The 14,177-nt window shown below is 37.0% G+C and overlaps 1 protein-coding gene across 2 annotated transcripts in view; it reads right to left on the bottom strand.

The window, feature by feature from the left end:
• Positions 1–14,177, bottom strand: part of UTRN (utrophin) — a 573,765-nt gene that overhangs the window by 280,971 nt on the left and 278,617 nt on the right. The window lies entirely within an intron of this gene.

The following is a 14,177-nucleotide window of genomic DNA, read 5'->3' as shown; positions in this document are numbered from 1 at the left end:
GGGATTCTAAACTGGGAGCAAAGCAAATACCCAGCATGATGGCTGTGTAGCAGGCCTAGAAAGCATGTCTCCAGAAGAGATGTCACCAAGGACCAAGGAACAGTATTAGAAGTGATAGCCTGCTTAATGTGACTGGCTTTGTGGAAAATTGTACTGTCAGGTCACTGGAAAATGTGGGAGGGATTAGCAATAGGTGCAAAGAAAATTAGGCATCTAAAAATAAGGCAATTATTAATTTCAGGTAAAACAAACACATAGGAAACAAAATTACAGTAAACCTCAGTTTTTAGCTGGTAATAATGTTTGGACAGGCAAAATAATATCAGCACTGTATATGTATTTACCTAAAATTCAATGACGAAGCAGGGAAAAGAACAGTAGCATCCCTAAGCAACTTACTGTGTATTTACCAAAATAGGATGTCAGCAGACAATGTCTAATACTGAAGAATTGAAAGATGATGGCATACCCATTTTATTTAGAATATGGAAATGTAAAAATGATAGAAGAAGGTAAGGAGAATAGTTGCCTCTAGGAAGGGGACTGCAGTGAGTCGAGAGAAAAGAACTATATTCTGTTATAAGCCTTTCAGTGCTTAGTGGTTGTTGGTTTTTTTGTAATCATAGGCGAATATTTTTTTAATTTTTAAAATTTAGAAGTTACCCACTAGAATTTGAGTGGTTGTTGTTGGTGGTGTTTTATCCTTCCCCAAACCCTGCCCATATTTTCTATTTTTAAAACATCAACAGAAAAAACATTAAGAATAGCCAAATGAAGGCTGTGCTAAAAAGGCACTAGAAAACAAAGATTAAAGGAGTGCACATATGCAATCAATCCACTACAAACAGACAATTCTCCTTTAAGAACATTCAATATATAAAATTTAGTCATTAAAAAATTTAGTAAGGTCAAACACCTTCATTTCCTATAATCAGAATTCTTTTTTATTATTTAAGAATATTCATATGCACATAATAGGTTATATGGCAACAGCTAATGTAAAAAGAGATCATTACAGATTAGTTCTATTAAACCCTGAGAATGTCCAAACTAGGGAAAAGGATGCAAATGTCTAAGAACCCTAAGGGTAAAGGCAGATGATTCTCTTTATATGACAGATATTTAGATACCTAGCAAGTATAAAGGATGAGGCTAGGAGGGGAGGTAGACAAACTAAGGTCACGCTTCAAAGGAAAAGTGAGCTAAGAGGACCGTGAGCACTTGGCCTCAGACAGTATTCCACTGGGTACAGTAACTTCAGCAGCACACTTTGGTGACCAGTGGAACATTCTCATTCCAGAAGCTAGACCACCTATTGACAAATTATCTACTGATCATCAGTGGGAAAAGAGATACTACTTTTAAAATACTCACTTTGTAGGAAGCTTTCGGAAAAACAAATTTTAGTTGTTTTGTAAGAGATGTCTACTTTGTTGGTTATATAAATAAAAAAATATGGACTTTGGTTTAAGGTAGACAAAGCTCCATCGCTCACTAGCCACGAGTGCTTGGGCAAGGATTGTCTTCATCATCCCTAAACTTTGCCTGATACACAGGTTTTCCATGATCTGACTCTGGCTCACCTCCCCAGGAGGCATCTCCCCACTCCATACTTCATATGTCATTTATCTATAAAAATGAACCAATTATTAATCCTCTGAGCAGTCACCACCTCTGTCACATCCAGAACTCTACATTTTACTTTTTTTACCTTAAATATCCTCCTGCTCCTCTCCTCCAGCCTCCACTAATTTTCCCCATCCCACCTGGTTAACTTCTACTGACCCTCCAGACCTGGGTGCAAACACTTTCCAAAACCATGGTACCTTCCCCAAGGCATCCCATAGTTTCCCCTACCATGGCTGTTGGTGTTTCATCACTGCTATCATAAATAACCATCAACTTTGTGGTATAAAGCAACACAAGTTTATTATCTTACAGTTTTATAGGCCAGTGATCAACACGGGTCTCCACTAGACTAAAATCAAGTTATCAGCAGGGCTGCATTTATTTCTGGAGGGTCTAGGGGTGAATCTGGTTCCTCTTCTTTTCCAACTTCTAGAGGTTGCCACGTTCCTTGACTCACAGCCACTTCCTCCACCTTCAAATCCAGCAACAGCAGGTAAAGTCCTCACATCACATCTCTCTGAACCACTCTTCTGCTGCCTCCTCCACTTTTAAGGGCTCCTGGGATGAAATGGGGCTCACCCAGAAAATCCAGAATAATCTCTTTGGGGGACACTTTTCTGCCTTCCTCATTGTATCTCTGATCATGACAGTAAGCAATTGTTTTCTCGCCCGTTTAAAGCTGTTGCTCATCAGTGCACCCAGTAGGACCAGGACCTACATACAGTAGCAACTCAACAAGTATTTATTGAATAAACTTATACAGCAATAGGAATAACATCTCTATATTGCAGCAATATTTTAAGGAGAAAATGAGGCATACACATATAAATGTATCAAGATATAGTGAATACTCAGTAAATATTTTCCCTAACCTCATGTATGAATTTGGTGAAATACTAGGAAATTAATTTTGCTTATTGCATGCAAATGTGAAATTTAATGATAAACGTCCTGGAATTTTTTTTAATGCATATATAGCTGGTATCAAATTTTTATCATAAACTTAACTACTAAACATAATGACTATACTAAAAGTCAAACCCTACTTATAGCAGTTCAAATTGTCTTCATATTATTATAATGAATGTGTGTGTTTAAATTTAAAATCACAGCTTATACATGTTATTTTATATTCTGATTTTTGAAATTAATATAATTTATATAAAATTTCTAATAGACTATAGCTTAGTTGTTTCCTCCACCTCCAGTTTATTTTTTCTTACTTTTAAAAATTAGACCCTAGGCTAGAATATTACAAGATTTTTTATCCATTCTCAAGGAATTCCACATGATTTATCATAATATCATAAGTCAATAAAATCACTGAAATTAGAGTCTCAGGAACACGTATTCATACTTTATTACACAGGCTAATATACCCCCTTTAATGCCATTTGTGTACACTGCTCTCAGAAGACAATGACCTAATTCTATCACCTCCACCATTTACTAGCTGTATGGTTTGGGGTAAATCATTTCAAATCTCCAATTTATTTATTTCATCCTTAAAATAAGGGGCTTGTACTGGATCAGTAAATTACCCATTTCAAAATCTCCAGAGATCCTTTTAAAACTACATAATCCATCACAGAAATCACAAAACCTACTAGAAGTGTTCCTCCACTCTCACCTCCATCCCTAGTTTCAAATTCAGCTTCATTAAGAATCGCTGCATGTAAACGAAAGGTGACCGGCGGGAATAGATGAGTAGTGTGCCGACCGCAAAAAAGGTTGGGAAGCATTAATGTGGAAGAGTTCTAAGATCGCATCCAGCACTGAACTTGCATTCGTCTATGATTCTCAATGTAGATTTTATATTTGGCAGTTCTGACTGCTACGTCTCAAGAAAGATCAGAACACAGCTAGAGGACGTATTGAGAAAAGTAATGAGATAATACAAGGGAAGGAATGCTGTTACAAGAAAAGAAATGATTTTAAGATTAGGAATTTGTGGCTAGAAGACAAAGGCAAAGAAAACTTTTTTAAAATCTTTTGTTAAATCTACAAATCACAAAGAACACAGGCTGAAAACCTAAAGATACAACATTTTAAGTTTAGAAGGGTAACATTAGCAGAAATAATTTTTTTTTACTTCAAACAGAAGAAGTAACAGACTATAAAAGTCTTTACTGCAAGAAATGACACCAACTAAAAATATAAATAGCTTCCCATAAAAGATTTAAGGACATCCACGGGTGACAGATTTATAATACTTTACATTAAAGGGAAGTAGGATTTTTTTTTAAATGTAAACGCTTAGCTTTAAAAAGATATTTTTGTAATAAAAGCAGCTATGACACCCTATAGCTTATAGTCATTTTGTAACACAATAAAACATGACATACTTGCCTTTTTAAAATGTTATTTTAAAGATGTTAAATAATACTTGATATTTTAAGCTACAAGATATATTATTTAATCAATTGTGCATTTACTTATAATTGGTCAAAAGAGTATTTGAACATGAGTAGATATGTCTCTCTTTTTAAAGAGTTTAATGAAAAGAGCATCTCAGGAAACCCATCAATGTGTGTTGCCAAATTTTGGTGTGCTTAAAAGGTGACCTTTACATTAATATAATATTTAAATACATTTATCTCTTTTAGAATGAAAAACAGCAGCATCAGTAGTTTGAGTGGCAGGTAGAAAACTTACAATGAAACAATTCCTTAAACTTTTCAGTGAGCACCTTCACAAGGTAATTTTATTCTTTTAAATAATATTCACCTGGGAAATACACTAAAGCATGCTATGGGGAAAAATGCAGTTGAAATGAAGAATCAGTCACTGCACGTATTTCCAAAGATCTATGGTCTTTTAGTGACCAATCCTGGTTACGTGGAGGATAGATCGTCATCATGATATTTGAAAATTCACTGCATGGGACTCAAGGAGACCCCATCCTAAGCTGCTAGTCCCCACTGACACTCCCAACACAACCCCCTGCTGCTACCCCATGATCCCTGCCCACAGCCTTGTGAACCCAAAGGAGCATCTCTCCCGGGGCTGTGATTGTCAGGAAATAAATAGTCAAGACCACAGAGCCATTTCCTTGAGAGGATTTCCCTCACCACATCCTATTTCCCCTTTAGTTAAGTCACTACCAGATATTTGGTCTTTATTAGTCAACCGATATTGAACCATAACTCCAATACCTTCCCCAGTCTGCTCCAACGCACTCCCCCAACCCTTCTTCCACCATGCTCTAGAGCTCCTCTTCTAGGATCGGCAGACTCTGCTGTAACTTCCATCTCCCCAGACCAATCCCTTTTTGTCTTCACTGAAACCAGTTTCCATAGGGCCATTATTTCTCCTGCAAACTTTTTGGTTTTTCCAGAGTCTGGTTCTGTCGCCAAGGCTGGAGTGCGGTGGTGTGATCATAGCTCACTGCAACCTCCACCTCCTGGGCTCAATCAAACCTACCACCTCAGCCTCCCTAGTGGCTGGGACCACAGGCATGTTCACCATACCCAGCTGATTTTTGTATTTTTTGTAGAGAAGAGGTTTTGCCATATTTCCCAGGCTAGTCTGGAACTCCTGGACTCAAACAATCCACCTGCCTTAGCCTCCCGAAGTGCTGGATTATAGACATGAGCCACTGCATGGGGTCCCCTGCAAACTTTTCATGAAGTCTTTTCCTTTTTCTCTCAGATCCTTTATGCCTCAGTTTGAGAAGCTGGAATAAGAGTCCTCCCTGCTCCCCACTGCTACCTCCAGGTTATTGTTCACCCATCTTCCAGGCAAAATCCCGCTGTGGAAAGCACAACACATGTATCCACTATGTTCCTATACTGAGCTTCAGGTTCAGGAGCACTGTACATAGAGGTTGACCGCTGCCTCAATGAGGAAGTGAAGTTTGAAATCCAACTCAAGGTCTGTTTGCCAAGCCATAGCTCTAGTGAGGGATGACACTACCCAGAGAAAGGGACACATTAGACACCATTATGGACCAGAGGCAATCCTGTTCTCCTCTCATTTCCAAAGATCTTACTCTTCCCTGCTCCATCTTTCTCCCACTTCCATCTGCATTCTTCTTCATTGCCTCATTGAGTAGATGAATGCTATTAAAGAGTAGTTCAACGGGGCTACCTTTCCTTACATTTAATAATATAAACCACAAATACGCACTCATTACTGCCCAGCAATACCATAAATTTACCCTAGAAAACTCTCTATCCCACTCACAAAGATCTGATCTTACACTCAATCCTCTCTCTTCCAACTTCTCTTAGTCCCACCTCCAACCTCACTGACAATGTGCTTGATGGATCATAAAGCTCAGTTCTTGCACGGAGAACCTTTCATCTTCCACCACTAATGGCCTAGTTCATGTGCATCTAAACTCAACTTCTCGTTGCCTTTTCTGGTCATAATGAAAAATGCATTCCAGTTCTTACCAAACCCAATTCTCTAAATCTCACTTTCTTATCTTCTCAAAGCCTTCCTGTCCTTCCTTTGTCCCCTCTGCATTTAATCACCAGTGTCTCATCTAGTGGGTCATTCTCATAGGCACACAAACATGCTTTACTATAATCCATTTTAACAGAAAAGTCAATCGAGTCTCTTAACCCTACAGCCCCCACACTAAGCACTACCTAATCTCTCCGTCCATCTTCACACAAACTTCTCTAAAGTTGTTTCCATAAACTGTTCCTACTTCTTCACCTTCATCTCACTCTCTAGCTTCCGGCCACATTACTTCCTCCAAATTGCTCTTTCCACAATCACCAGGAATGTCCAAGCTGTGGAATTCCCAAAATCATGTGCTGTGTCATCTTATTTGATTATTCAGTCCAATTCAGTCCAGTAGATCATTCTTTCTTAGAAACATTCTCCTCTCTCCATTTCTTCTAAGAGATATTTTCCTCCCTCTATTTCTGAACACGACAATCTGCAATTTTTTTTCCACTTCATTGGAAATTTTTTCTGAGTCCCTTTTGCTCCTTCCTCCTTTTTTGCTCAATCACCAAACCCTAGGCCTTATGGACTCAGTTAAGCATACCCCTCTCTTCTTCATCTTCACTCCCTCCCTGGTGATCTCATCCAGTCCCACATGTTCATGAACAACCTCCAAGGTGAATGCTGAGAACTCTCAATTCACATCTGAGGTCCAGAACATCTGAGTTCCAGATTAATATACATAATTGCCTATTTAACCTATATACTTAGATATCTAACAGGCATCTCAAACTTATCAAAACCCAACTTGTAATTTTTGTTCTTCCAAAACTCCCACATCCTTTCCCAATTCGATGAATAGTACCACCACTCATCCTTTTACAAAATACCATCTTGGATTGTTTCCAAGCCCTTAAGGCATATATCTAATCCACCAAAATGTCTTTTCTACTTCCAAGGCATATCGCAAATCTACCATCTTCTTTCCATCATTGCTGGCATACAGTAGCCACGGGGACCACCATGTCCCAGTTGGACCACAGCCATCACTTCCTTTCTGGTCTTCCCAATTATTCTGCTATACCCACTAGCAACCTATTGTCCACATAAGATCCAGAGAGATTAAATTTTAATATATATACACATTAGACAGTGTCACTCCCTTTCTTAACAATTCCAATAGCTTTCTATTGTACTTTTAATATCCAAACTCCTTCCCATGTGATATGATTAGGTTTTGTATCCACACCCAAATCTCACCTTGAATTATAACCCCTATATCCTCATGTGTCAAGGGAGAGACCAGGTGGACATAACTGGATAATGGGGATGGTTTCCCCCATGTTGTTCTCGTGATAATGAGTGAGTTTTCACAAGATCTGATAGTTTTATAAGGAGCTCTTCCCCCTTCACTCAGCAATTCTCTTCCTGCCACCTTGTGAAGAAGGTGCCTTGCTTCCCCTTCACCTTCCGCCATGATTGTTAAGTTTCTTGAGGTCTCCCCAGCCATGCTGAACTATAAGTCAATTAAAACTCTTTCCTTTATAAATTACCCAGTCTCAGGCAGTTCTTTATGGCAGTATGAAAATGGACTAATACACCATGTCTTACAAAGTTCAGCATGATCTGGCCTCTGCCTTCCTCTCCTACCACATCTCAAGCTCTTACCATCATATTCATTATATTGCAAACACATGCTGCGCTCTTTCCTGCCTCATGACTTTTATATTTGCTGTTCACTCTGTAATTTTCTTCAGATGGTTCCCTCTTAACCTTCAGAACCAGCTCAAATGCCACCAAGTTATGCTTTCTAAATTTGCCTCAGTTAAGTCCCTCTCTTACATAGCACCTCTTTAATTTCTCTCGCCTCCAAAACAATCTCCTATAATTATGTATTATTTTCCTATTTACCACTTACGTACATTACAAGGCTCCCCCTAGGCAATGTCAGCTTCCTGGGAACAGGAATGAGGTGTATTTATGGTTGAATCTTTACGGCTGGTCACAGAGCTTGGCAAATAGGAAGCTAAATAAATACTTGTTTAACTAGTTGATTAATCAATTAATGGAAAAAGAAGCAAATAAAAAAAAACAAAGACTGTGGGCATTGTTTCTGTGGGCATTGGCTCTTTAGTTTGTTTGATATGGAGCTAAATGTGCTGAGAAAATACCCGCATGCTTGAGTTTGATATTTACAAAATGAAAACATTAACATTCATCAGCATTTATCACAAAGGCATTGTTGGCAATTGTTTTTTAAAAAAAGTAATAAAATGATACTTGAAATATTAAAACAACATAACAGAAGAGGAAAATATAGAAGACTATAATTTTTACACTTCTCTTTTTGGCCAGCTTTATTCCCAACTTGGAAGGGAAAACTAAAAATCAAATGCTAGCAAAGAAAATAAACAAAACAAGTTGAAAAATAAAGGTGACTTTCAGGGAAAGAAGTAAGCTGCTGAGAGGATAAATCAAGTTGACTGACCCAAATCTCCGAACCTCATATTGGTGGACATGCTAGGAGGATAAGGCTACCTGTACTTTTCATCTAAGCCCATTCATTCTGGAATGACAGCTGCTACAGCATTCGTTTTTAAGAGCTTGAAGATTGAGCCTGGCTGATATCAGGCCTTATGAAACAATCCAAAAATGAGTATCTTCTATTGACCAAATTGGACAAAGAATAAAAGCTGAAAAAAACTTCATTTTTATTAATCTATAGGAACAATAAACATCATTACTGAAAAAGTAATAACAGATATAATAGAAGCTTCCAAATATACAACAAAATTAATTGGAACATCAATCGAAATTAAATTTTTGAAACTTAACCTGTTTTCAGAATAGTTACAAAATCAGTCTTTTTTTTTTTTTTTTTTTTTTGAGATGGAGTCTCGCTCTGTCACCCAGGCTGGAGTGCAGTGGCGCGATCTCCGCTCACTGCAAGCTACGCCTCCCGGGTTCACGCCATTCTCCTGCCTCAGCCTCCCGAGTATCTGGGACTACAGGCGCCCGCCACTATGCCCGGCTAATTTTTTTGTATTTTTAGTAGAGATGGGGTTTCACCGTGTTAGCCAGGATGGTCTCGATCTCCTGACCTCGTGATCCGCCCGCCTCGGCCTCCCAAAGTGCTAGGATTACAAGTGTGAGCCACTGCGCCCAGCCTGAAAATCAGTCTTTACTATACACAATATTTAAATAACCTTTTGAAAACTATATACATTCCACATGTCTAGCTGGCCACTATTAATTAATAAATATTAATGAGAAAGATAATACCACTTCAAAAGAAGAAAATAAAGTTATCTTACTGGATAAATCTGTATTTGTGCCTCCTACATTAAATAATTGTGTCTTATAAACAGACACTTCTCAAAAGAGGACATTTATGCCACCAAACATATGAAAAAAAGCTCAACACCACTGAGCATTAGAGAAATGCAGATCAAAAACCACAATGGTATACCATCTCATGCTAGTCAGAATGGCAATTATTAAAAAGTCAAGAAACAACAGATGCTGGTGAGGCTCTGGAGAAATAGGAAGGCTTTAATGCTGTTGGTGAGAATGTAAATTAATTCAACCATTGTGGAAGACAGTGTGGCATTCCTCAAAGACCTAACAACAGAACTACCATTCAACCCACCAATCCCATTACTGGGTATATATCCACAGGAATATAAATCATTCTATTATAAAGATACAAGTATGTGTATGTTCATTGCAGCACTGTTCACAATAGCTAAGACATGGAATCAACCCGCATACCTATCAATGATGGACTGGATAAAGAAAATGTGGTACCTATATACCAAGGAATATTATGCAACCATAAAAAGGAATGAGATCATGTCCTTTGCTGGGACATGGATGGAACTGGAAGCCATTATCCTCAGCAAACTAATGCAGGAACAGAAAACCAAACACCACATGTTCTCACTTATAAGTGTGAGCTCAACAATGAGAACACATGGACCCAGGGAGGGGAGCAACACACTGGGGCCTGCAGGAAGAGGGCAGGAGAAGGGAGAGCATCAGGATATACAGCTAATGAATGCTGGACTTACTACCTAGGTAATAGGTTGACAGATGCAGCAAACCACCACATTTACCTATGTCATAAACCTGCATGTCCTGCACATGTATCCTGGAACATAAAATAATATAAAATAAAATAAAATTTTTTAAAAAATAAATAATTGTGTCTTTTTAAATTCTGTACCTTTTCTTCCCAAGATGGTTGGATTTTTGCTTTGGCAGAAAATGCTTAATTGCAAGGTAAATTCAGCAACTGTGATAATTCTGCAAACTAAGGAAACTGCATTTTTTAAGAAATTTCATCTGTTAATAAAGTTTTAGAATATCTATACTGCACTCAGAAAAGCAGACAATGAAGTATTTTATCATTAATTAAAGTAGAAAGAGTTCGAAATGACTATGGACAAACAACTGATAATGACTCAACCTTCTGCTAATTTAACCCCAGAAAGTACTGTGCATTTGACTAAAGGCAGTGGATTCATCAGAAAGACATTATATGAAAGAGCATATGATGACAGTTTGGGCAACTTTTTCTTAAGCATATACTACCTACCAACAACTTTTACACATAACTTTTGATATCACAATAACCCTACATATTAGACATGTTCTCCACTTTAGAATCAAGGAAATGGAGACTCGGTGAGTTGAAATAACTTCCTATAGGTTAGCACAGACAAGTGCATAAGATGGGCGTTTAACCAAGCATTGCCCCATATACCTTACACTCTGTGCTTTCTGTTCTGCCTATACAAACCTAGAAATACCTTAACATAGGCAAGGTAAAATGCAATAAGGACAAGGAGAAAAAGACAGAGTAATTAGTGATTCCTAAGAAACTGTTTATAGCACAGAGTTATACTGTCTCATTTCCTTTACAATACTTTAGTATAGATAACTATGTGTGTATATACATGAGTGTGCATATATATACATACCTGTATCTACATGCATGTGCAAACACATCTATACACACAGTTATATGTGTGTGTGTATATATACACACATATATATGTGCATGTATATATACATGTGTGTTATACATGAGTGTATATGTGTGTGTGTGTGTATATATATATATATACACATATAGAATGTTATTTTAGCCCTGGAGTGCCAAAATATATACAGCTAAAATAGCATTTCAGACCCAAATCAGGCATCCACACTGACTGTGCTATAAACACATTTCAACAATCACTATCTCAACTGGCACTAGACAATTTGTTAATTAGCATTAGGAGATGGAAGGAAAAAAAGTTATAAGTAAAAACAGTAATGGTCAGGATATATAGATTAGTTAGAAACATTAGAGACAGGCCTACTGTTCAAAGAATCCAAAAAATCAGGACCCAGTTGTGTTTCAGAATTAAGATTTTTTTTTGAACATTAGAAAACTAATATTATGAAAGTAACTATATTAATTACTACCCCTGAACAGGGTCTGGGAAAGCAATCAAACACATTAATATTTCTGCAGCAAGGAACAAGGCTATTCACACTAACCAGAATAAATAAAGACTTTAATAAACAGCTGCATGGCAATTCAAAGATTTCTGTTATCAAAGCTGTTTTTAGATTTTGTAGAAATTGTAGCATTGTAGATAAGGGATTGTGGACTCATAATTGTGAATAGCCAAATTATTTAGGCTAACTGCAATTCATACAAAACATTTCCTTTGAAAGCTGATATTGAACTTCACACATTATGCTGCACAGTATTCCATGTGCAAGTATAACAACCCTTCACCCCTCCAGAATTTGGCTGACAATGATGTATATACAGAACAGGCTGGAAGATAAGAGGGCAGCCATGGTAAAAGGCCTCTCAGCAGCCATTAGATGGGGTGTGATGGCCACGTACTGGAGTGCATTACATTATGCATAAAAAAGGCCCCGTATCTTTCATCTAATATGGCTTCTAAACTCAACACAGATAAGAATCAGTAAGCGGAATTACAGACAGAACTGAGAGGCGGGTACACAAAGCAGTCACCAAGAATGTCAGCAACGGCTGACAGTCTGATTCAAAGAAGAAAAATGAAACTGTTTTTAGAGACGATAAGAGCCTGACTTGCCAGTCAAGCTTGAATTACAATCCCAGCTCTGCCATTATAAGCTGTGTAGTCTTGAGTAATTCCTTAACTTCTCTGTACTTCAATCTATTCATCAACGTGGGACTGATGAAAATGCTACCTCTCTCCTGCGGTTGTTGTGAAGATTAAATGAAATTATGTGTGTGAAGAGCTTAGTACAGTGCCTGACAATGAGACGATACTCAAAATTTATATGCACAAAACAAAGCCCCAAATCTCACATAGTATAGTAACCTGAATAAATTTACTGCCAATTCTTCAGAACTCACAGCATGAAGAGCATTACCATTTAGTATAGAAAAATATCATCCTGACTGTGTTGCATGACTTTGAACATATCACTTAACTTCTCTGAGCCTGAGAATATTAGATTAGACCATGTATTCTCAACAGAGGTAATAAATGGTTAATTCTTTTCAGGCGGAGGGTGAAAAAATGTACTCTTTTTATGTATAAAGCACAACCATACAGTACACAGTATATCATGGTATTAAAATTTCATGGGGAAGATGAGTCTACAAAGGCTCCTTAGGGAAGCGATAATGTAAAGAAAGGTTGAGAAACACTGGTTCAGAAGAACTCTAAGGTCACTTATATCCATTAAAGTTCCTTAATTCTATCTTTGCAACAATAATACCAAGAATTCAAAAAAAGTTATATATACATTCACAAGCTTTAAGAAGGCAAAGAAAGATTTATATATTCTACAAAGATGTCCATTTAAAATAGTTAAAAATTGTAAATATCACTGTGTTTAAAAGAGAAAACTCTCTTTTCATACAGAAGCCCTAGTTGTCATTCATGAAGGGATCCTATGAGCCAGTTTTGCTCTGTTTTCCCTGCTTTATAGATAACAACATATCTAAATCATGTCTAAATATTAATATAATTACTTATTTCCACCCACCCCCCAAAAATGCAGAGAGAAAACACAATAAGGACAACCACTTGTAACTACAAAGAAACTGGAACGTTGTGATTGTCTTAGCTATGATAAATGAAAAATCACCTTGCAATATAATTCATTTTTAATTGCCTCTTCCATCTAATCCAACTACTGCTGTAGGCTGTCTTAAAATATTTACAAAGTAAAAGCAAAAAAAAAAAGAATTGGAGGTGCTAAATAAAGCAGGCCACACATTCCTAAGGGATCAATTTTTTAAGTTTACAAGGAAAACAAAGTCCTAATTCTTATACGTGGATTTTTTGGAAACACAAAGATAAAGTATATTCAAGGACTATATCTCTTAAGATTAAAGCTGTTTTTAATTCACCTTCTTCCCCGCCTGAGTTATGATATCCTTACTATATCCAAATAACCTATTATAAAAAAAGAGAAAAGTTGTAGTAAAATGTTAGAAAGACCAATACTATAGCCACTCTGCTTTAACCACTCGTGAAGTTTTGTCTTTGCTAACCCAGTCTTATTTTCTCCAGTATCCAAGGCATATCTAACAACACATTCAGCCTCACATGCTGCCTTTGTAACTCTCCTCTTCGAGTTTTCAGAGCTTCAGAGATTATAACTAAAAATAACATTCTGGAAATGTATAAAACTTATCCATGTCAAAATGTTATTAAATGCTTGGCCATACTTTATTATCCAGAATATATCAGGAATATAAAGTGCTCTAATACCCATTTTATTCATGTCAAAATAGATGTGTTTTGATACCAAATTGGTTTTAAGACAGTTGCATTTTAATAAAGATGTGCGTAATTTCACTTAGACACAAGCATTCCCAGTACTATATGCATGATGTACACATCTTTTTTTTACTAATGATGAATATAAATATGCAATCTTAAAGAGATGCTAATCACTGTTTATAGTTTCTCAAATTCTAGGTGTTCAAGTGACAGAAAATTCTCTTGTAAACACATATTCTATTTTGAGCTGTTCCAAATACTCTGACTAGACAAAGTAACGGGAAAAAAGATAGTAAATTAACTAAAATCCTAAATGCACATAGAATATTTCAGGGATCTAGTGTTGGATCCATGTGTGTC

This window comes from Nomascus leucogenys, chromosome 3 (genome assembly GCF_006542625.1).
Source record: "Nomascus leucogenys isolate Asia chromosome 3, Asia_NLE_v1, whole genome shotgun sequence".
NCBI lineage: Eukaryota > Metazoa > Chordata > Mammalia > Primates > Hylobatidae > Nomascus > Nomascus leucogenys.
This window is presented reverse-complemented; position numbering and strand designations above follow the sequence as displayed.